This window comes from Ischnura elegans, chromosome X (genome assembly GCF_921293095.1).
Source record: "Ischnura elegans chromosome X, ioIscEleg1.1, whole genome shotgun sequence".
In the NCBI taxonomy this organism is placed as follows: domain Eukaryota; kingdom Metazoa; phylum Arthropoda; class Insecta; order Odonata; family Coenagrionidae; genus Ischnura; species Ischnura elegans.
The window spans coordinates 104,318,982-104,345,383 of record NC_060259.1 but is presented as its reverse complement, the minus strand read 5'-3'; the positions used below and the strand labels follow the sequence as shown (position 1 = coordinate 104,345,383).

General features: G+C 38.1%; 1 long non-coding RNA gene across 1 annotated transcript; it reads left to right on the top strand.

The window, feature by feature from the left end:
- The first annotated feature begins 10,482 nt into the window (after positions 1–10,482).
- LOC124171382 lies at positions 10,483–12,689 on the top strand. The gene is made up of 2 exons (XR_006867696.1): positions 10,483–10,858; positions 12,408–12,689. It is a non-coding gene; the product is annotated as an uncharacterized LOC124171382 (long non-coding RNA).
- The last annotated feature ends 13,713 nt before the right edge of the window (positions 12,690–26,402 follow it).

Sequence of the window (26,402 nt, the reverse complement as noted above, 5' to 3'; positions counted from 1 at the left end):
GTAAACTTCCAATTCATCTCCCTCTCCTCTCAACATTCATGCTCCACAAACACATAAAAGAAAACAAAGAAAACACATTAACACACATCACACACGTAGCGTAAGTGGCTATCTGGCCTCAATGCTCCCCCATTTTGGGACACGCGAGACGATACCGAAGAACATAAGAAATAAAGTTAGTGGATTGAAGTCCCAAAAAGAACATACATATACATTGTTTCAATTAATAATCTCTTTACATTATTTCAATACATTATATATATATATATATTTTTTTTTTATACATTAACTCCTCCCACCTGCTCTTCGACCTCCAACCTTCCCGGACGCACTTTACACATTACAGCGTGAATTCGCATTTTTATCATCACCGCACAAAAACTGTGATCTGCAATAAAAATTCAATTTCAATGTTCCAATTCGTGTTTATATCGTCGCCGCACTAAAACTGCGGTCTGTAATAAAAATTAAATGCCTAGGTGCAAATTCGTATTTTTATCTACTCCGCGCAAAACTGCGTTCTGTAATAACAATTAAATTTCTATGTGCAAGTTCCTGTTTTTACCACCTTAGCAATAAAACTGTGTTCTGAAATATAAATTCTTTTTCTATGTGTGAATTCATATTTTCATCATCTCCGTATTAAAAACTTGTTCTGTAATAAAAATTCTATTTCTATGTGTTAATTCATATTTTAATCACCTCCGCATTAAAACATTGTTCTGTTATAAAAATTAAACTTCCATGCGTGAATTCGTATTTTTATCAGCTACGCAATCAAACTGTGATTTGAAAAATATTCAATTTCTAATTTTCATTTAGTATTTTTATCATCCCGGCAGCAAAACGGTGTTCCGAAAAAAAATTATTATTCTCAGTTCGAATTCGTATTTTAATCATCTCCGTAAAAAAACTGTTTTCTGTTATAAAAATTCAAATTCTATCTGTTATTTCAGATTCTTATCACCGTACAAAAACTGTGTTCTGCAATAAAAATTCAATTTCAATGATCCAATTTGTGTTTTATCATCGCCGCACTAAAACTGCGGTCTGTAATAAACATAAATGTCCATGTGCGAATACGTAATTTTATCTACTTCTCACTAAAACTGTGTTCTGAAATAAAAATTAAATTTCTCTGTGTGAATTTTTATTTTTATCATCTCCGCACTAAAACTGTGTTCTGAAATAAAAATTAAAATACTGTGTGTTAGTTGGTATTGTATTCATCTCCGCATTAAAACTGTGTTCTGTAATAAAAAGTAAATTTCTATATGCGTATTCGTATTTTTATATCTCCGAACTAAAACTGTGTTGTTATGAAAATTCAATTTCTATGTGTGAATTCATATTTTTATTACCTCCGCACTAAAACTGTGTTCTTGAATAGATCAATAAAAATCGAAATAGATAGCCAAAAGTTGAATCCCATTTTAGTAAGATAAATTTTTTGAGTATAGACTATAAACTTGGGAGATAAAGGCCGTCACACACCTCTACCATTGGGAGGGGAAGGAGACGGCCTCAGCCATCTTTTGCGCCGCGTCGCGCGAGTTTCATCGCTTAGCGCCACTCTTGGCGCCAGGCAACGCGGACCGCCAAGCCTAAAAGGTGAAAGATACTCAAAATCCGACGAAATCCTTGCCCTATGGTTCACAACTTACCTTGATTGCCCTTATTTTTGTAATTTTCGCAAAATTGTAAGATAAATTATGGCCTCTGGTGTTTAGGCGCCTCTCACTAACTAATTATTTTAAAATGTTCGAAAATTATTTTTGCCTATCCCTGTATACCCGTGGGTCACCAAAATCCTATTGACGATTTGAAAATTTAAAAATAAAGTTTTTTTGGTATGGCCTGCCTTCCCAGTAAAAGTTGCAAAATTATTTTAGTTACCTTAAGGACCGATTCGTAAATTTAACGATAAAGCGTATCGACTGAGCACTTCATGGTCTCAGATGCTGTCATACATATTTTTCCTTTACAAAACAATGAAATCAACCCACTGGCGGTAAAAGTCAATGTATTCTGATATCGAGTTAATTTCGGATTCGAGACACTGATCTCAGTCTTCAACCTAAAATAGTCTCGGCAATGCCAAATGATGTGTTCTCTTGGGCTATTAGTGTTCTTCTAAGGGAATGTTTGCATCGGTATGTCATCGGACCCTTCTCTATATGTGATCGGACATATCATTTTTATTATTGCATAGCCAGTAAGTGGCTTTAGAAGTTACCTTTATGAAGCTCAATTCAGCTACTTTGCAGTTTATATAATCCTGAAAGTAAAAAATCATCGTTTATTATTGGTGGACATTTAAAAGTAATCCAGCGCTGTCAAATGAAAATGATAAAGCTCTTCGTAGATATGCGGTTAAAAATTAGTATGTCATTTAAACGTAATTAACAAGTCACGTTCACAACGTGGCCAGAAGTTTGATTCCGAGGAGCGTGGATGATATGCGGTTTGTGTGTATTGATTGTTTTTAATACGCATGCCTCGTTAAATATAAATTTAACTTCAAGCAGCATTACTATTTTCATTTCATGGCATAAAGCTAGAGGAAGTAGGGACTAATAACTGTAAATTTGGTTTTGCGGTTGGCTCACTCACCCCACATCATCAGACATTCTTTTCATTATTGCCTAGCCATTTAATTGCTTTCAGAGATACACTTATTAGTTAAATTCAGTCAATTAGCAGCTCCACATAATTTTGGCTTCTATATATTTTGTTTGTGTAATCCAGAAAGTTAAATTCACCGTTGATCATCGGTTGGCATAAACGAATGTGACGATATTGAAACACAGAGTGCCAGGGCTTTCGGTCCCTTTAGCTGATGCATCGCGGAAAGTCATTACAATGGATAATATTTCTAAGAAGTTGGGGCCATGCCTTCCTAAGCCTCCACCGCTAGCCATGTGCAAGGTCACGACTGATAATATGAACTCCCGAGGAAAGTAAATGAAATTATTTTCGCCAAATAAGATACCTATTATGCGTTCTGATATAGGATATCGTAAATGATTTTAACAGTAATAAGTAGAAAAAGCAGCACATTCATTTTTCCATTCGTGGAAAAGGATGTGCGTGTAGATTTTCGTTTGCAATACCAAAACTGTCGGTCGTACTTTTTGACTGTAAGTACGAATTAGACTCAAGTCTAAGCTTTTTTGAAAATTCTTTTCTCTGCAATCAAAAATTATATTTAAGAGTTTCATGGTGATAACATAACCTGAAATTATATTGTTGACAATAAACAATTCCCGAGAATAATCAAAATTGCGAAACCGTCAAAATACCTCACTGCAGAATTCGCTGTCAATGAAAAACGTCACGGTCGATGCGTGCAAATGCTAATTTCGTAATTTTTCCAATTTAAATATTTTTAGAATAAAGTGAATAGGGCAAAATGTTTTTAACTTCTCTGGAAATTCGGGAAGCAATTTATTCTTCCTGGTGGCTGCAACGGGAAGTTCGTGATGACGATGGCGCCTGTAATTTAGAAACTTTTACAAGTTTCATAAAAATAATGTGTACAGGATAAATATGTCCAAATTAAACTAATATATTGTACCGATTAAGGTAGGCTATTATGGAGTGTTTCGAAACATTCTGCTTGTACACTCTACTTGTACATCGGGTTTTTTGTCATCCTGAGTTGTATGCTTCTTTAAAATCATAATTGCGATGCGCAATAGTAGAAATCACGGGGGCTACCTGGCGACGGAATCATGTTCACCGCCCCCCGACGAGGGAACTAAATTTTTCCACTTGAAAAAGTCGCTGTTTGGAAGTGGATGTTTCTGGAAGATTGCCTTGGATGGAAGACGGGAAGTACTTAAGTTTTTTAGAGCCTATGTGAAGATATTTAGCCCACAATCCACCATAGAACCATTAAATTGCGATATTATTAAATTTAAGAAATCAATTTTAGTAAAGATTATGGCCACCGTAGAAGAGAAAAAAGCAGACAACACAACTTCTTAAATATGACTTGAATAACAAAAAATAACTTGAAACCTTAAAAGCTATCTTACCATTGCCATTTGATTACCTACCGCACTTACAACGACAGATGTCTATCACTTAAAGGGCGAGTTTTCATCATCACTGCTAAACAATGCTGAATGGTTTTACCCAGCTCTCCAATCAGCATACCTATGTGCTTTTATTATATCACTTTTATGGTTCTCTTCTTAACATCACCCATCACAAGAGCCATATATTTTATTTGAGGCCTTTTTACAGTCTTTATATCAACTCACCAACCTGTCTGTTTGTCTGGTACAAATCTTGTAACTGAAATTTGACTCACTTCCTGTGAAGCAAAAACGCTGAAATTTTGCACACTTCTTCATTTCCGATGACAATACATGAAAATATAACTTTTTCTATCCAACCCCCCTTTAACCACCCCCCAGTCAACCTATAGCCCCCCAAAACATGTTTTTGATCAAAGAAGTTCCAAATGGTCGATTTTCGTGTTTTGCGACCACAGTAAAAGTTATCCACCATAAAATTTCCCATCGACTCAGCCCTAGCTTGGGGGATTCGTCTTGCTTTACTCGGCGAGACCCCCGCTTTCGAAAATTTTTCAAAGTCCCTCCGTCGTCTCGGGTCCGGCTTCGGACTTGGAAAAATTTCGTCCGAATTCCGTCGTCCCAGGTCCGGACTCTGGACTGAAATTTTTCGGCACATAGATTTTTTTCGAAAATCGTCAAAAAAATTTTCTTCCCTTCGAGCGCCTGCAGATTCGTAGTAATAAATATAGTGACTTTTTTAATACGTCACTTTTGGTTTTTCGGGGTCACTGAGTTTTTTTGCTTTGTGTCATATATAAGCGTTGCTCATCCCCTGTAATCTAAATATAAAGGCTGGTTTTAAAAAAAAATTTTTATAAGAGCTTATTTCTATTCTTCTTCCATTTGTCCCGTAACGATTGTGTTCGTTATCCTGTTGTTTCACGATAGAACCTTTTAGGCTGTTTTGTGTTTTTCGTAAGACCTCTGTTTTCCATACTTCTTGTGGCTTCCCAATTAATCTCCGTCTCGATTTATTTTTAATTTTTCCTTTGACGCGTAATATTTCGAACCTGTGGCTTCTTCGCTGCAATCACCGTGTATACAGTAACTTTTAAAAGTCGGTCCCTTCGGCCTGTACGAGCAACTACGTATTCCGCTGAGCTCATACTTCGGGTGTTGCCTATGCCTTCTGTGCCTTGAAAGGGCCAGTTTGGCCTACTCTAACAGTCCGCGAAAATCGTACCGAGGCATTCTTTTCTATTCCTACATTCTTCGCGACTTCCCCGACTCCTGGTGCCAGAGCACAAGGCGAAGCATAAGTTCTCAGTCACGCAATTCTCACCCAAATAGTATTCTGAGATAGATGGTCTGGCTTGTACTAAAAAATACCTAGACGTATCTGCGTCGCTATAAGGAAGACACGAAAATTGGAATTTACGTCCGCAAGATAATTCTTAAAGTTGTCTACAAAATAACCTTCTAGATTATTCCTTAACACATTATTACCAAACAACATCAATGCATATTGCCCAATTTTTAATTATTTCAGATTGGCACTCATCATTCATAAGCATTTCTTGGGATATGTATTATCCTACAGTTTTCTGCGTGTCTCATCACACTAGAAATCAAAATTTCTAATGCGCGCTAAATAATAATATTTTCTTCGGTATATCATTTGTATTCCAGTCATTAATAACATTTCCCCAAGAAAATATTTCAATAATGCTTAATTTATTCCAGGTACCGGTGAGTAATTAGCCTACTTCATCGTGTTCAGCGAAAGTTCGTATGTGTTAATAGTTATCATAAATATATTTTCTGTAATTAAAAAACCATCGAAAGTATTAATTACATAACTTTTTTGCCTATTTCATACCATTTTAAGGCACATTTTGTATATCTTTTACCTTTTCCCCTTTCATTGAGAGGTTAAACTAAGTATATCTCCTTTTTCGATTCTTTTTTCTTCGAGAATCAGTCGTGATTGGTGCCTAATGATATCATGCATATGAATTTCTTCCCTTGTCCTTCATATAATTATACAAAAGTGGTTTTTCAGCAATAATAGAACTTACACCAATATAATGAATACCTTGAGTCAGTATTACCGGTCACCAAATGCCGATCATATTCCTACTAATACAAAGAAACCAATGCATAATTTTCATCGGATAACAATATACCGTGTTAGACACCTTGTCACTATTTGTGTGCAATAAATGCAAACTTTATTTATTAGCTACCAAATATACCGCTTGGGAGGGAGCGCTTTACGGTGCGGAAACTTGCAATTGGACGACGACGAAAGAGGGACAAGAAAAGAGTGAAGGCATCCGAGATGTGAGTATGAAAAAGAACGAAAAATGTGAGATGGACGGAGAGAAAAAGAAATGAAGAAGTGCTATCCATTGAGGAGAGATTTGATGCAGGTAAAGGGGGAGGGGAAGGATGAAAAAAAGGATATGGATAGCATGAAGGGGCCTAATGCAAATGGACGTTATTGTTAATGAAAGTGGTAAGTTCAATTTGGGAGTGTCGCAGGCAGGATAATTTGAAAAATCTTCCATATAATCCCACTATATCAGGATACAACTAATGTAATCTAATATACTCCCTTTTCCATTTCAGAAGGGCTGGTAAATAATGCTTTTCCATGACCTTTATAAATGGTTGACCGACAGTCATTATCCCACGCGGGTGTTGATCGCACTATTTTTCTTAAAAAAACACTGAACAATACTAATATATAAGTATTCCCTAGAACAGGGGTTCCCAAACTGGGGGGCGCGGAGCAAGTCCGGGGGGGGGGCGTGACACCCAAATGAAATAAATAAAATAATTACAAAAAGAATTTCCTCAGATACGTACAATTATTGAATCTTTCCATTCTGCGTTACCGCATTCAACAGTGAACAAAAAAATCTACCTACTCACCGTATCAAGTAGGCACATACGTGTACGAGTACAAGTACTTGTACAAGTAGGAGTTGGTATGTACGGCACCGTGGAAATAGGGTATTGCAAAATGGAAAGCTGATATGTGTAGCGGGGGGGGGGGGGGTGGTACAAAAAAGTTTGGGAACCCCTGCCCTAGAAAGAAGAGGACAACACTTCCTACACGCACTGTGGTCTAAAAGCCTGTCATATTTATCAATGCCCATACATATTCCGCAACTTCTATCAGTGAAAAATTTTATTTATCTTAAGAGCGAAACAAGACAATCCGATTGGTCATCTGAAAAATGTAATGCAAACATAATCTTCTGTCATGGAACAATCGCCTTATCGGTAGTTTTTACCAGGTAAAAATTAAAATGGGAATAAGTTGTGGTATTCAAAATGTAGACACCACTTGTGTTCCAAATGAAATTAAACTTGGGGAGTAACTGCTAATTCACTTAAAAAATTGAAAAATGATTGAAAATCCTTCGCCGCCGACACGGGTGAAAGCGAAAATGGATGGCAAACAACAACATTAATATTGGCGTATATGCGAAAATTTGCTTTCTCCGAAGATGACCATCGCGTATTGCTTACGAGTTTCTTGCACATCGGGGATCGATTTTACTTATAGAGCTGTGCAAATGGGGCAACTTGACTATTTTAACTAACCTTAGCCGAAAACCCTTTGCTTGATTTCAGATGTGGGAAGGCCCCGTGAACTTTCCCCTTCCCACAGCCAAACAATTCCACCATCTAAGGAAAAGGAGAAGAATTTAAGGATTTTTCCGGCAAGTACCCGATGGCGCAAGGGAGATAGAGGAACATATGAGTTGTTTGTTAAACTTACACAGCACATGTAGTACAAATAAAATTTTCGGATTATTTCGAGCATAATACTGCAATATTTTTTCTCCTCGTTGTCTCGTGAAAAAAGTAAATCGCGTTCACCCGTGTCGGTGGCGACAGATTTTCAATCATTTTTTTATGTTTTAAGCGAATCAGCAGTTAATTCCCAAGTTAAAGTTTATTCGGAATACACGTGGTGCCTACATTTTGAATACCACTACTTATTCCCATCCTGTTCATAGACAATAAAAACTTCCACCAAATCAGTCCTGAAAGGATTTTATTCGTCTGAGGAAGAAATTTCAACCTCAACATACAATCCGTCAAATGGGACGTTAATCTATGATTCCCTCGATGCCATTTGCAAATTGTAGGCTAAAAGCAACGCCACGTTTCTCTCCATCCTTCTTTCCCTATCCTTCCCTTATATCAATAAAAGGCCCTAGGTGTAGGTCTCCTCCTCCAAATACCATGCCTTGCAAATCTTAGTTTTCTTATAATTAATTTTCAACTGATATCTGGTCATTGTTTTCCCATATTTATTATGCTTCTTTGAATATATATCTGCCTCAGCGATGACTGCAGAGTCGGCAAAAAATGCGATGTAGCACCGAGTTTAAATACTAAAAATAGCAGTGTAACATATTATAATGTTCGATTTTAGGTTTAAAATTTAATTATTAATTGAGTTAAAATTCTTTACACTGTCTGCATTGGTGTTTCACTTGTTTATTCCCATCTTCCCATGAATTTCATTCATTCGTGAGTGGATTTAGCCTGAGGGTCCTATACTTAAGGCTTACTCTATAGGTTGCATCGGAGTGTTATTTGTATAATGAATTCCTGCCGCTTCCATAATCATTAAATTGGACCTGCCAGCTTAGTGAATTAAGAGTGTTTTCCCGGAAAGTGATAAGTCCGGGGTCTTGCTCTCGGTCATGGTAAAATGTATTCCATGTGTTTTCGGTCACCGTTCCACTTCACACTACTACTTGTTCTATTTTTATGAATGTGTACTATTAGTGGATGTTTAATATAAAGTTTGAGTTAATGCTTATATTTATAATACTAACTGTGGCATAACTCCTACAAGAGGAAAATGACACATACATCCGCGCCTTAAGCTGACTCCCATTGCCTGCGGAGACCGCTTCGAAACTTCTTCATTGCGGAAGATATAGGTGGTATCAACATGACTTGAATCACTAACTTTTTTCCGGCTATTTACTGCCCATATACATTAGGCCGGCCCTTATTTTTCAGAATTGCGAAAAGTTATGTTTTCCTGGTCTCAAAATGATCCAAATGAGGTCTATATTCACGTGTAAAAATTTGGTTACTTTAAAATAACGGCAACCCGTGCCCCAAGGGCCCTAAGTACTAAGGACCCTCAGTTGAGTTTTTTTGGGGTCGAAAAAGTGCTATTCCTATGTAAAACGTAAAAGAAAAGTCCTTTCGGGCCAATTTTCTGTTTGTTTTGACCTATCTCTAAGCGTTTAGGAGATATCGTCCGTCGTAATGCAATCACCCCCTGGGCGCCACCCCGCACCGCTGAGGTACGGCCCGCACCACTTACTACAGAGTTCCCCTCAACCCCCTCCCCTCCCTCGGCAAAGACTTCTGCTCACACCGGCAAGATCTATCCTCTGAAGAAATATGCTTACCTCAGAAAGAATTTAATTGCCATAACAATACTTCCAATCCAAGAGATCAATTTATTTTCACTCTGTCCATGAATTTCGGTACATTAACCAAAATAAAATACATTTTCATTGTATTTATAATTCTTCTGACACTGTTAGGAGCAGAGAACCACACCTTTTCCTTTCTTCTTGAATATATTGAAATCTATTCCACCAATAACTGTATTTCGTTCTCCTCTTTATTTGCGTAAGAACTTTATTTCTTCAGCCCAAGCACATTTATCCGAGAGATTAACAGCACTTTCCTCCTCGTGCGTCAAAAATTCAATGGTCTATCGGTATTAACAGCTTGTTTGGATAAAAAAATGGATATTTATAAATTAGAAATACCCCGAACAATACAAAAGGATGCAATATATTTTATAAAATGTAACAGGATGCTCTATGCAAACCGTAGCTAAATCACATTTGATACGTCAGATCAATATGAATTAGAAATCATAAACTCTGGTCTATATTTTGATTCACGATTATTCATGTGTGCTTTTCAACTGTTTCTCCAAACACCGATCGATTTCCTACACACGTTCGAAAATCATATTAAAGTTCCATTTCATATTGTATTGATGAGCTATTCCTTCATGTATTGTGATGCCAGACCGAAGTTTTGTAAGCAATGTGCCCATAGAATTCGACCGCATGAACCAATGAATGTATATATTTACACTCATAATACAGTTAGATATTCTTTAACGGAACTAGTTGAATTATTTCAACATTAAGATAATTGGTGTTCTAATTGCATTCAAAATCCTTTATTGGCTATAATTGATAGAGAAGAGTGTTCGAACATTTTTCAAGAACATAGACCCTCGTCATCGACTGACTCCTCATCTAGTGATTCATTATCTATAAAAAGATGTCATTCATTTACATTTGCGTTTAATACACACAAGAGAAGACGATATCTAAATCACGCGAAAGAGTTCAATCTTGCCAGAAAGCGAAGACTCGTTCGCTCATACAATTCAAGTGACACATTTTTCGATTCGTCCGACTCTTCAAACTGATGTTATGGCTATACTTCCCTTTCTTCCTCGCCCCTCCCTCTCTATTGTCTATGTCATGCACTACTTTTAGATCCCTCCACCTAATATATATACCTGTTTTGCTTCCTTGGCAAATCACACTCCGCTCGAGACAGTACAGTAATCAACCGAACTACTGCACCGCTGTAGAAACACTCTCTCATCCGCAGCATTATCAAAAGGACTTGGCACCACCTTGCAATCAGCTCACCTTCGCCGAGATGAATGCTGAGAACGTCGCCGCCTCTGCCGCCGCCAGCATCGATATCCCCGTCGTCTCCACCGATGCTGTTGCCGTCACCTCAAAGGGGTAAATATTATTTAGTTTATTTTCGAATGTTATATGAAATAGATTTTATTGGAGGTAAGAATCTTTTTTTTTCTTACTTCCGAATATCCATCACCATCAGCAAATTACATCCACTCGCCACCACCCCTCACGCTTCTTCCTTAATTCCTGCTGGGTTTGATTTATCCGCTGTCGAGGATAGCATTATCCCGAATGGGGATCGGGGTTTAATCTGATCTGGACTCTGTATTGAGATTCCAAAAGGTCTGTACGGTCGCCTAGCACCTCGTTCCGGGTTAGCGGTTAAGTTTGGGATCGATGTCCGGGCGGGTGTCATTGACCATGATTACCGTGGTGAAATAAGAGTACTTCTCATAATCATGGTGACATGAATTTTATTTTTAAATTTTTTATTTGAAATATTCATTCATTTTTGTCTGTCTTTCCTTTTTTCCTGTGGAATACAATTTCCTACGTTGCCAATGGCCCCAATTAAGATGTTATACAAATCAGTGAGACTGCATTCTTCTAATTCTTTTAATGAGACCAACATTTCTCTATACGATTTTTTATTTTCTTCACATAATAAGGTCACTTCTTCGTCGGTGTCACAGCTTTTGTCTTCTTTATTATTGGCTGTTAAGGAACCATCTTCATCGCTCGTGAGAAGATCGTTGTCGAAATCCACAAATCTCAGCATTCATGTCAATGCCTTTAACTTGCTGCAATTCGCTTACATCCACCATTGGCTTTAATATAGCATTTACATTGGTGATATATTAGGATGCAAATTATTTTCGTTACCTTCCTCGGGGATCACTTCCGGTAGAATTCCAGCTTTGGCGAAACATTGTTTAATAGTTGATGTTTTAATATCTTTCACTGCCAAATTAATCCAATTAATGGCATCCAGCACTGATAATTTTTTTATCACCTCCGATACTGACTTCGCAGTATCTGCAGCAGCTAATAATCATCGCATCATGTACTTCCTCTTTAAGAAGAAGACGCGGAAGTGTTATGATCAAGGATGATGCAATATTTTCCTGAGTCCCTCCTGCGACGTGATGTCAGTTAATAATGAAGTAGACCATAGTGAACATAATTTTCTATGGAGAGGGCTTTACAAAACATTTTAGGATTTTATTTCCTTACGGTAAAAATTGTCAATGGAATTTTTTTTTTGCAATTCCGTTTAACCAAGAAACATGTGCCCGGGAATCGATTCCGTATCCTCGTTTGAAAGTTTCCGTTTAAGAGAGGGCACCAATGCACGTAAAACCCTATTGTGACAGCCAGGACCGACAAAATTTTCCGGATAAGACAGGTTTCCGCTTAACTCAGGTTCCGCTAAAGGCAGGTTTCACTGTATTTACTTTTTTAATTTAACATGATTAAGTATCTGTTTGCTTTTATTAATTATTTTTTTTTTATTTACTCTTCAAATAGCCTAGTTACCGGGACGGCCTCTTCCGCTACTTCTTCAGTATGCATTTCTATCACATTAAAAGTTTATTTTTTAGCTATTTTTTAAATTTGAATTTCTAATGTTTTTTCTTATTGTTTATAGATTAAAGAAAATCTGAAGGAAATGCAGCGAGAGGGGGATTATTTAAATAAAGAGAATTTGGAAGAGGGGGAGAAATACTTGGTGGAACGGATGGAGAGGATGACCACAAAATTCGTAGATGCGCTCGTGGCGACCATTAAACTTCGCGGAAGGAATAGAAAGATATTTCTTCCGCGGATTCTTCAGCTGCCGATGAAAGATATCTTACAATACAATTACGGTGAACACCGTATTTTTGTATTTAAAAAATGATATTATTAAAATAGAATAATATGAAAATTGTGTTAATTTGTTTTACTTACCTCCATTGCCTGCCACACCCTAATCCATCCGCATAGCATCTAGGGTCGAATAATAGCTGGTTTGATTACCGTGGCTGTAGATATTTCAAATTACTCAACTTGGAATGCTTGGCTTGTTAACTCTTTAAGCACAGTTGAGCAAGGAAATTAATACGCATTTGAATAGTTTAACCCATACTACCAAAGTAAATATTTTAGAACATAATTTTGGGGAAGAGGATGTACTTGAATTTCATAACTTCCCATCGAAAGCATTACAAATTGGTTTTGCTGATACGGTTGCTGCAAAATCCATGTAATATTTCGGAAGCAGGAATGGACTGGCATTCACAATCTTAATGGCTCAAATCGCGACCAAAAGTTAATGTTGAAAGGAGTTGAGGACGGAAGAAGAATTGCCTCTAGGGAAACAACAGCAATAACCAATGGACTTCGTACTGACTTCTGGGAAATGTCACCACATTTTTAATAATGGAATTCTAAGGCATGCGAGAAATTTTCAAGATTTTTTTATTTTCACGACCTTAGTAAACAAACTACATTTTACTCGGAATACATAAAAATATACATTTCTACACCAAAATTTATATTCCTAAATTGAATATTGCTTGGCATTCATTGAGGTAGTTTTTCCTTATGCATGATCATTGAGACATTTTGAAAGGGATAATAATTGGAAAAGCAGATAATTTCCCGTCAAAACGCCTTTGAATAAATAAAATGCAAAAATTAGTGCAATATAGGCAACTCTCCCCTTCGTGTATTTTGCTCTTCAAGTAATATTTGTTTTACAAAACAGCTTAGCACTTTCAGCCCGAAGGTTAATATTTTAACTTCACCGTGATCCGGAATTTGATTTTCGTAATTTAGGCTTAGAAGTGTTAGATTTTATCAAATATGATGGAAATAAGGCGTTATGCAAAAAAATATGATATTTAAGATTTTTGGTAGTCTACAGATGACGCTCGGATCTGGTAAAGAGAGAAAAGGCTGAGGCGTTCGCAGTGCTTTTACGTAAATTGCTCGCGGCAACTTTTTGAAATACTTTCTTCTAACTATTTTACATTTTTTATCTCGATGGATGTTTTGTAAAGTTACAGGTTATAAATTTAGGCATTTTTATGTTACTTTAGTTTCACATTTTTTTATTTTTCATAGGTACTTATCCATCATGCCTTTTTATTATAACATTTTATGCATACTATGATTCATTTGGCCGTTCTCTTCTGAGATGAAGTGGAAGATACCATAGTTCCAAAATAAACCATGCTAACCAGCAAACGCTGGCAACTAATCATTAAGGTTTTATGCCAATAAAGCTAGAACATACAAAAAATGCTGCTAAGAATGATAAGATAATTCAAAAACATACATTAAGGTACACATAAGTTAGCAGGCTACATTACAAGACATCTAATCTATTAGTGAGTCCTATCGCTGCCGATGTAATCTCTTACTGATCATGGAAAAAAAAACTTTCCGTATATGTCCGTTCTACAGTCTATCTTTCTTATTTTATTGATCTGATCTACCGTAGTATCTTGGCATTCGTAAAATATGGCTAACTTCGTCAGAAAATACTCTGCTATTGAATTTATGCAATGAGTTTAGTGTATTTTTTCAGTCCACGGTCTCGCAAAGATTCCCATCCGATTCATTCTAAGAGGTCAGTTACACCAACAAGATTATTTTATGGACTTTTCACGTACCCGGCAGCTCTTCTATTTACGCGTTCTATCTCTGTTTTAAGCCAACTTAATGATGGTATGAAATACTGGCCGCGTATTCTACATGAGATCTAACGAGGGAGAAGTATCTACTTTCTCCCATTTTGTCGTCTTCTCCCAATGTTCTTTTAACAAAACCAAATTTACGAATAACTTGACCCGTTAATTCCCAAATATCTTTATTGCACGGTAGAAATTATTAAGTCTAATTCCTAGATATTTTACGGAATCTCAAGTCCCTAATTGTATACCCTGAATGAAATAGCTCTGTTATGGATAGTCATTTCTTCCAGAAATTCATAGCTACGAATTAAAAAAAAAATAATTCTAATTGCCACGCATAGCACTATGCTTGGATAGCAGCAATGATGTTTGATAGTTCATCCTTATCTTTAATGGAACGGATTTACCTCTAAACTTGAGCGTCGTCTGCAAACAGTCGAATTTTACTGAGTACCATTCCATCATTATAGTAATAAGTTTCCGTGGGGCACTTCACCAAATGCTTTATAGAAATCAAGAAAAAATACGTCAACTGAGAAGTTGTTCTCTCCCTAGTCTAAAATATCGTGACTGAAAAGTGCAGACTGGGTTTGGTATGATCTAATTTTCCTGAATCCATGTTCATTTGTGATTAACAAGATTTGAGCGTCCAGGTGTTTCATTTAGTGGCATTATTATTATTAGAGTATTCTACCGATTAAGGTAGGTTTGCATGGAGTACTAAAGAAGTGATTTGGGAGCCTTCCTTTCCTTCCATTACCGCCTTCTTCAATTCACTATAAGGCCTACTCCCCTTCAATCTATCCAAAAATCCTACTCTTTTCCTTCCCCTCCCTCGTTTCCCTAACATTCTACCCTCTAACACCTTCTTCAACATCCCCTCCCCGCCGAGTACTCCCTCCATCCATACATTCTGTCTCCTCCGTATCTCATCCAAAAGCTGCCTCTCCTCACCCACCATATCCAGCACCTCGTCGTTCGTTATCCTCTCCGTCCATTTCACCCTCTCCATTCTTCTCCATACCCACATCTCGAATGCCTCCAATCTTCTCTCGTCTTCTTTCCTCAGTGTCCATGTTTCGGCACCATAGAGAGCTACACTCCAAATCAAACTCTTCACTAACCTTTTCTTTAAACTCTTACATAACGATCCTCTAAGAAGCTCCTTCCTGTTCATGAACGCCTCCTTTGCTAGTGCAATTCGCTTCCTGATGTCTTTGCTACTGTGTCCGTTTTCCTCTAATGTGCTGCCCAAATAGTTAAACTGCTCTACCTGTTCAAGTTTTTCCCCACCTACTTTGATCTTGAGTCTCACATTCCTCGCTCGCGATACTTTACAAAACCGCATTACCTTAGTCTTCTTGTGATTAATCCTCATCCCATACTCCTCGCACCGCTCGTATAACGCATCCACTAGAGCCTGTAATCCCCTCGCTGACTGGCTAATCAGCGCCTGATCATCAGCGAACCTTACCGATTTCAACATCATTCCTCCCACTTTCACTCCAGCTTCCAACTCGTCCCACGCTTCTCTTACCATCTCCTCAGCGTATACGTTAAAAAGCAGCGGCGAAAGAGGACAGCCTTGCCTTACACCTCGCCCAATGCTTGCCCACCCAGATTCCTCGCCCGCTACCCTCACTTGCGCAGTCTGGGCCATATAAAGATTACGAATCAGTCGTCTATCCCTCCAATCTACACCTATTCTCTTGAGAATATCCATCAGCTTAACCCAGTTCACCCTATCAAATGCTTTCTCAAAGTCCACGAAACAGGCATATACGTCTTGGTCATATTCTAGGTTCCTCTCGACGAGGGACCTCATTACTGCTATTGCATCACGAGTTGATTTCCCTTTTCTGAAACCAAATTGATCTTCGCCCAAATACTCGTTTGCCCTTGTCTCCATTCGTCTGTTCAATATCCTCAGTACCACCTTCGCCGCATGCGATATTAAGCACTAGGAAAATGGCCAAGAAATAAGGCACCAAACCTGAAATGTCTGGAAAATTCCTTTTTGAGGGATAGAATCGTTCTTTAACTAAAACTTGCCAACATCACGTCACTGACACGCACCAGTGTGGTGGTTTCAACGCTTCCGCGGTGGGACCAGGCCTTGTCGCCGTAGAAGGACTGGACAGGCATAAAATACTTAACAGCCAGAACCAAATGCATGCACGTTGAGCTGACAGGTAGCACCGGACAGGGAGTGAGTTAAGGACTGGGTATTCACTTTTTCCACAAATACTGCGTTCAGAGATGTGAACGTTTGACGCTAGAATATCACACGGAAAGACAAGTGCAGAAACACAGGGTAACACATGGGCACCTTACACTGGGAGTATGACGAAGTCGTGGTCACAATTGCTTCATTACCTTCATGTAATCCAAGTTAGCGGATTAAGGTAGCTGAGAGTAAATTTTTGAGGCGGAGATGACGCATCTGGTGTATTGACGCAAGTGTGGACGATGGTTTTCTGGATTAGTTTTCACGGCTGAAGGCCCAACTTTCCCTTCCTCCTCTTTCTTCGTCCCAAGGAAACGAAGATTCCACTGCCTGAGCCCGACCAAGGTCTTAAGGGAAGTGTCCTTACCAAGCATGTGATTGTCTTTAGTTTCACTTTCGGCTTCCCAAAAAGTTTCCAAACGTTTAGGATCGTCGGCCCGTACAATGCCTTCTCTCAGCCATAGAAAGAGGCTAAAGCTGGTGAGGCCGGGAGAGACAGATCAGCTGCACGTCTACCCGAGCACACGGGCGTGGGACCCCTTCGCGACGCTCAGATGGATGAGTGTCGCGCGGCGTTCAGTGGCTGAGCAGTGAGCACGCGGATCCGATGTCCGCCTTGCGCATTATCTCATTGAAAGGTGTTGACGTTTCGGAGAAGATTCCAAGAGCTTAGCAATGACTCAACTGTGCCCCACCGCGAGTGGCCTGCATTAATGATTCGGCGACGACGCCTGCGCTCTCGGCGCGCCAGGGTCAAGAAGGGGAATCGGCATCAGGAGTGGATGGGGCAGGATTGCCGTCATTTCCTCCCCGCGTAGGTGGTGTTTGGTGCAGGGCCTGAAGTCTGAATTAGAACTGGCCGTTATTCCGTGTATATCGATTTCAGTAAAATTTTCGTTACACACGGTATCAACATCCTATTGAGAAAACTGGAACGATGCCTTGCCGCTTTTATGGTTAGAAGGCTATCTCTCCAATAGGAAGTTACTTTTGAAACTATTTGATCGGAGGATTAAGATGCGTTTCGTGGGGCCATGGAGCAGGTTCTCCCAGGATGGGCGTGGTACACCCTCCAAAGGGTCGCTAATCCGGAATTAGTGTTACAGCGAGACGAGACGAGACTAGCGCCAGTCTCGTCTCAGTCTCGTTTCCGCACTCGGGTATCGTCTCGAGTCTCATCTCGTCAACCCAAGTCTCGTCTCGGTCTCAAGTGTCGGACGAGACTCTCGTCTCGTTACCCCCAAAATAAATTTAGCTCCATAAAAAGCCGTTTCCTTTGCGTACATAATCGCTAAATCGGTACCTCGAAATAGGAAAGCCATTAATATAAATTTTAAATATATCCTGATCCGAACACCAATTACGTCACGATGCTTGTAAAATCATTGATTTTATTGATATTCAATGAATAAACTCGTAACATAAAACGAAAAATTTCCACAAAGGGAATGTAGACACACATTTACTACAGAAAAATCAGCAGAAGGCTTCATAAAAAACGTAAAAATAGTGTTAACCCCAATAAGCGCATTTAATTGAATCCTATCCCAGCGGCCGGATGAGATTTAGATGACTTCGCCTTTTTTAGCATGCTATCATTCAATAGTTTATAGCTTTCATGACATATGATCAGTATCGTTGAAAATTTTTGTAAACATTCGTTATATAATGCGCTACTCTATGATAATGTTTCAAGCAATTTTGATAAATATTTACTGCTTTATGTATCTCATTCTCTAAACTAATGAATGAAATTTCAGTTTCCAAACATTAAAATTTTGTTTAGATTAAGCAGCGAGATCTCTAACATTCCATGCATTTTTTATAACTACAAGATGTATTTTAGTGATATGGGGTTGAAAACTTCATAACCATTTTGATATTTTCGACAGGAGTAGCCATTTCGCCTACTTGAAAAATTATAACTTCGCCTATTTCTTTGATTTTTTCTATTATTACCGAATCATTTTATTTAAGTACTTATATTCTATTGTTTCTAACGTCAAGATGGAAGTATTCAAATGATTTTACCTTAGTAATTCTGCCTTGTGTGACATGATAGGAAGCAATTCAAGCATAATCCCACTGCATATTTTTCACACCAATACACGCTTTCTCTTCTTTTCCCATGATTGGCACAAACTGCACACCTTTGTGGGTTTCCTTCCCAGCAGCAGGAATTCTCCTTAGGTGAGTCTTGGTGCTAAATTGTCTAAGGAGTGATGGCTATGTCCAAACCATAGAATAAGGACCTACGGAGTTTCCGTAGGTCCCTATTCAGTGTCCTAACTCTCCGTATGGAGTTGCATGTTTAAAAAATATAACTTCAACCAGCTGCACGCGAAGAGATAATAGTTTAATAATTAACTGTTTATCGTATTTTCCCTGTTAATAATATATGAAGTTAGAACTGCGGAATTCAACATTCTCCAAAATAACATCATGCACCACTTTTTATGGAATTTTCTTTCCATTAGGTACGAATGCAATAACAGGTCCTTGAGATCCACCCTACCAATGAATTTATTATAACCTAACACACAAACAGACTTCCGAGTCTCTTTTTTGCCTTTCAATACTATTCCCATTTCGTGGGATCCCCAATTATAAATAAAAATAACCGCATACAGGAAGTGCACCCGACGAGAATTTCAGCACACTGCCTGAAAGAAAACACGCAACATGAACGGTTCCAGTGGACTGAAGCCCGTGGTATCGAACCTCCACCAACAGACGAGAAAATATCACGAAGGGGTCCTGGCATAAGCTGGCTGCTTAGATTGAATCTTACCTTCGTTGATTACTGTCCACAAAAGAGGAAGAAACAAATGCAGAGCGAAGCACATGGCCTCTTCGCTTAGGACTAGGCTTAGGACTTTGTGGGGGCTTTAGGGACCTCCACTAAGTATTCTCGCTCCACAAAAAACCGGGAATCTTCACAGGATGGGCCTGTTAGGGATAGCCAGTGATTTGTGGAAACACACGCACTCAATAGGCATTCACTCACACATTCACTCACCTACAGATGGCTTCAGTTTTCCGGGAGATAAAATATTGCTCCAAGGAGAGAGCGTCGTCGGGGATCGACAAGGGGACGAGGAAAATTCCCGATCCCCGACCACGTTGCCTAATGATTCATTTATAACAATTTTTTCAAAATTGAGTTGTATTTTCATGTAAAAAAAACAGCTAGAACTTAGTTGCGCACCTAATATTTTTTTGATTTTGCCAACAATATAAAATACTTTTCTATCCAAAGTTTTGCGAAATAATTGTTATTAATAAAGAATTTTCTTTTTCATAGTTATTTACAACTAAAATATTAAAAGATTAACAGTGTCATATGTAATATATTAAATCATGTGCTTTTGTAGCACCTCCAAGGAAATGGAGGCCAAATGAAGTGACAAATAAAAACGCCTTATCAACCAAAACATTAAAACCTTTATGGGCTCCTACAGAATGGATTCTAATTATGAACTATAAGATTTTTCAACTCAGCTCTGCGGATATCAACTCTCCAGTTCAAATTACGATTACGTATGCACTTTCTCTCTATTTACTCACCAAAGGTGAAAAAATGCTCTGGTGGAAGGACTTCAAAGAAGTTATGTACTTAAAATTATGAGAAGTCCATATTTTCCATTTTCTTGAGCCAAGAATATGTTTTATTTTACATACTATAGTTAAGAAATGAAATTTCGTGCACAAAATCTAAAAAGAAACTCTCTAAATAAAAAACACTCATCCACGCGTTAATTTTCCTTGTTTTATTATTCTTTTTAGTCTAATAAGAATTTAAAAAATATTATCATCAGAATTTTATTAGTGTCATAGTTATGTAAGTGAATATTTATTTTTTCCATCGCTATGCTACAAAATTTTGTTAAAGATTCGTACTCTAATAAGTAGAAATTGTCTCTTTCTTTAAATCTCTTGATAATATGTCAGTTGATCCTTTCGTACGTAAAACTTCTTATCTACTATATTTTATATAATGGATAATTTTTTTCTAGGTATGCATGTTAGCACTGATTCCCACTTGCATATTTGCTGGGAAACTTGGTTAGGAAGGGCAGTTTCGTGGCTCTGTTCAATTAATGCTGGGACCATATAATCAAATTAGATAAAATTAGTTTCTTGAAATAAGCTTTGGTAACCAGGTTTAACCTCGTCATCTTTCTGCCTATCATCTGAAGAATGGTAATTTTTTCATTTTAAGAAACAAATATTAGCATAGACCCAATATCAGCAAGGAAACGGAATAAGATTCATTCAATTTTGACACCCAATGTCGGTGGTTGCACAACTTGATCAAGTAAATAAATTCTCTCTATTATTTTCAATTAAATTCTACTTGGTTATTTCTAGAATAATAACTTGCATTAATATACTTTCAATGCACTAATAATACAATAAGTGCATAAAAAAGACTTAATTATAACTTTCGAAGAAGAATTAATTCATCCTTTTTTTGAGTAAGTTTGCTATTCATTTTATAATAGGGGGAGTGCGACAGTTTGCAATCATGGACCTTGAAATAACAGCTTTTGGAAAAAATGTAAAATACCCCTACATTGTGTATATAAAGTTTCGCAGGAACTCAGCGGTATAGAGAATTAAGTGAATGGCATAGAGTGAGCACTGAAGAGCAGAAGCCTCAACAATTGACGATACAAGAGGAGTAGACATTATTTGAAGACTCAAGAAATGATGGATGGCGATCTAAAGTTTGGAGAACTTAATTATACTTTATTACAACTTTTTTGTTCTGCAATTGTATTTGCCTCATTGTATTTTTGATGACTTTGATTTATTTGTCTCAATATAAATTTAAGTGTCAATGTTAGAATGCATTTTAGTGTGTTTGAGATTATTTGAGCGATTGAATATTTGATAACACCGCAGAAGCCGCGAACTCATCCACAAATTACCTCAGCGGCCAGAAGAAAGCCTTCCTACCATACAGTAAGGGGAAGACTGCAACAACAGGAAATATCCTACGAAAATTCCAGATAAGAAAAATCTTCTCACTCACATCGCCAAAATTTGGGTATGCAGTGAGGCAGTCGAATGCAATGGTGGCAGCGCCTATTCAGACATTTCGATGAAACTCGGGTATTTGCAACTCCGCAGGTACGTATACTTGAACAGTATACTTGACCCATTAACAGCAACAGTATACTTGAACCATAAAACCATGAGCAGTAGCAAAAATACGAAACTAGTATACAGAAATACAAAGTCTTTTCAACAGTACAACGCGGTAATAAATATGCGAAATCATAGTATGGAAATAATATATTTTGGCAAAAACACATTATCAATGCGCAGTAATAAATTTAAGAAATATTAATACAGTAGTAAAAATATTGGTTAGTATCACACTTTCAATGCTCAATAATTACAATGCAAAATTATGATACAGGAATGAAAATTCTTGTCAAGAACACATTCTCAATGTGCATTTATAATAATGGGAAAACCGTTTCAATGCGAAGATAAGCGAAATGATAACACCAGGTTTCATAAAAGTGTTGCCAATAACAAATTTCCAATAGCAGTAACAAAATTGCGAAGCGATGAAACAGAAATAACAATTATTACAACAAAACACATTGTCAAAGCGTAATAGCAAATTGTGAATTGAATTTGCAGAAATAAGTATTTTGTCCATACAAAATTTTCTAAGCGCAGTTATGATAGTGGGATAAGATGATACAAATATAAAATTACTTCTCGTCAACACATTTCCATTGCTTAGGAACAATAATGAAAAATAAAGAAGTAAAAACTCATTTGGATAACAAATTTTCAATGCGCAGTATAAATAATGTGTAATGATGATAGAGATTTATCATATTAATTCAAAAGTCGTAAATTGCGTGTTAACAAACATTCGAAATGACACACATGAATTATTGCCAGTAAAAATTTCTTCAGAATTATATTATTACTGCGTAATAACAAAAACACGATATGATTATACAGAAATAAAAATTGTTGTTAACTATTCCTTCTGTATGTGCAGTAACGTAATTGCGAAATCATGACACAGAAATATTAATTATTATAAAAATACACATTCCAATGCAGAGATAAAGGAGCGAAAAACTATATAGAAATGAAAATTACAATTCATTGCGTAGTTTCAATGCGATGATAAAAAATGCAAAGTGTTGATGCCGAAATAAAAATAAATGTACAAAGGGCAGTTTTACTTCGCTGATTAAAAAAAATAAACTGATAAAACAAGAATAAAAATTTTTGTAAAGAAATAGTTTTCCTGCCAGGATAAAAAAGAGAAATAACACACAATACAGAAATAAAAATTCTTGTAGTCAACACAGTTTGGATGTGAAGATTTAAAAATTCAACATAATGATATACTGTAGAAATGAAAATTCTCGTATGCAACGTGGTCTTAATTCCGCGATTTAAAAATTTTTGCTGCAAACTGAAAAATCTTGTACAGAGTGCACTTTGACTGCGGAGAATGCAATATCTAATGATGATAGGAGATAAAATTCATGAGAAAATCGCTGTATTAATGCGGAAATGGAACAATCAGAATAATGTTACAAAAATTAAAATTATTTTAAAATTATGAATTCGGAGATCTAAAAATGCAATATGATGAAAAAATATAATTCTTGTATGGAGCATAGTTTCATGAGGAAATAAAAAATTGTAATTTGTGATTCAGAAATAAAAGTTATTGTACAGAGTTCTTGGTGAGAAAAAAGAAATGTAACATGATGATAAGCAATTGATATTATTGTACAGTCGGATTCAAAAGTATTGCAACAAACGGAGCGGCGCCACTTTCGCCACAGTTTTGAAATCGAGTTTCGGTATTTTCTATTGCACCAGTGGGAGAGAAATTTGAACAACATTCCCACTTCCCGCAATATTTTTATGATAGCATCACGGTCTTAGAATATGAGAAGGTCTGGACACTCTCCGTTCAGGCATGGTCATTTAATGAAGCCGTTTCCCGTTGAGGCCGTTAGGGGCGCCACCTATCCTGAAGGGCAAGTTTTCTACGTCCTCTACGTCCCATCTATATACAGCCCTTGTGGTGACTGACTCATGGATACAAATTCCCGACCACTTCCAGGAGTGCTGGAGAGCTGAAATTTGGCACGCGTGCGGAGAACCCGAAATGATCCGGAGGAAAAATCCGAAAACCGGAAGTTTCCGCCACGTGTCGTCGCTAGGACGACAAAATGGCCGAAATCGCGCCTTTTCCGGGGACATTCTTTCTGTTTTTATTTTACTGCGCGCGAACCATGCGTGTTACTTGAATCGTTAATGCATTTTTTGAAAGCTGATAAACGTGGTCACGTGATTATGTAATAGTATTAGTTTCTTTTTAATAAAATGACTGCCAAAATGGCGTCTAAATTTTGGTTTTTCGAAAATAATTTCATTCCTTCCGCTCCCCTCGACTTAATTTCGAGTGTAGGATAACGAAAATGATTATTATATATGCTCATAACATCGTCTACGAAATGTAGGCAACAATTTTCTTTCGTCGTCCTTGGTTACTCAGAAAAAATTAAAATATACCGAAAATTACCGAAAATTACGATTTCCAAAAGATTAACACAGGATTTTGTAAATTTTAACCTGATCGATTTCTTTCAAACTTAGTATTTGCATACAGGTATGCATTGACTTTCAGAAAAAATAAACATTTAATAAATTATTTAATCGATATAACGGCAAAAAAATGAAAATGGCGGGCACTACTAATTTTTTCCGGGGAGAGATTTATTTTTTATTGTATTACTCTCGAAATATGGATGCCATAGGGACAACTTCTCTTAGATATGATAGTAAATGGATGTGATCATATAACATCATCATCTTTAAACCCCCTGAAACCCCCTACAAAATTAAAATTTGCATATAAGTAGCCTTTTCGGGTACTTTTCGCCACAATTCCGCCGCTTTTCCAACCCTTACCACTCATCGCTACGGAATTGATATGGGCGATTGATGACCATTGGCAGTACTAACCTATAAACCCCCAGTAAACCCTCCTACACCCCAAAAAAATAAAATTTCGCACATAAGTCTACTTTTTGGGTACATTTCGTGACTACTCCACCGCTGGTTCTTACCCCAACGACTCATCCCTACGTAATTTCTGTGAACGGATGGTGACCGCAGGCAGTACACACATAAACCCCCGGTATCCCCGTGAAATCCCCCCAAATGTTAAATGTGCCATTAAGTCTCCTATTTGGGAACTTCTTGCAAACATTACGCCGCACTACCCGTCCCCTCTGAGCTCTAGATCCGGAATATTTGGTGAGGGCGAGCCACCGTAAACCATACGGGAAAAAATATCAGAAAACCCCCGATCACCTCTTGGAACCTCGCTGAAAAAAAAATTTTCAATGTCGCCTTTCCGAGTACTTTGTTACAATTTAGCCGGTGCCCCTTCTACTTATTAAAACCCCCGATAACCCCGTGAAACATCCCTAAACAATTCTCTAATAAGTAGCCTCTCCGGGTAAAGGAATCGTCAGAACTCCGCCACTGTTGCGGACCCCTAGGACTTATCGGCACGGAATTTATAAGGACGATTTGTTTCGTTCAACACAAGTATAAAGCCCCCGGTATTCCGTTGGAACCCCCCGCAAAAAAAATGAAAAACTTGACATTAAGTGTTCTTTTATGGGTACTTGTCGCCACTATTACGCCGCATTACACTACCCTTTACAATCATCGCTACATGATCACTGTGGACGATCAGTGACCGCATGTATAACACATTAATACCCCCCAATCCCCCTGGGCACCCCTCTCGGTGGAGAAGACCATGTATTACGACTAAGCGGAGCAGCCGCGGGGGGCTCCTCATTCCCAAGGCGGCGAAGCCGCCCCACAACGAGCTTAAGTAACCCTCGGGCGGCGAAGCCGCCCCGACGTTCAAGCGGCGCAGCCGCTGTGGGCTCCCTCCACCCCTGAGCGGCAAAGCCGCCCCTTAAACGAATAACGGTGAAACAGTTCCGAAATGCCCTTGCCCTCTGGGCGGCTATGCCGACCCCAGCCGAGGAACGGCGAAGACGTTCTGAGAATTAAGCGGGGTAGCCCCGGCGGGGCACACTTAACCCCTGGGTGGCGAAGCCGCCTCTCAACGAGGAACGGCGAAGCCGTTCCGAGGAATGGGTGGGCCGCTTCCCTACCCCCTGGCCGGCGAAGCCGGCCCCTAGCTTTTTCTGGTGAGATTATTCAATCTAAAATTCTTCAAACGACCACAAATGTAAACGGCGAAGCCGGAACCGGGGGTTTTAAGGGGCGGAGCCCCTTAACGAGCGCGCGGAACGTGCGAGTTTTACATATATTTAGCCACTTACGTGGAATATGGGAGACATCTTCATTTTTAACTTTATTCCTATTTTCAAACCCCAAAGACCGTTTATGTATCAGCCTATGGTCAACTAGGCTTAGAATACCTCCTCGCAATAAAACTACCTCTGGCACAATTTACTCAAGTGTATGCATGGAACACTGCATTGGGTCTTCTCCGCGAAGGTTTTTTTTTAACTTTGAAGCCATTTACTTATTTTACTTCGACCAAATAGAGCTATTATAATCAGAAAATAAAGTCAGCAAAATTTCTATGCGCAAAGAAACAATTATTTTTGGATTATTATACGCTGCCGTTTTATCTGGAGCATTCATGTTTAGATATTTCTTGTGCGTCGGTTCTAAACTTTAA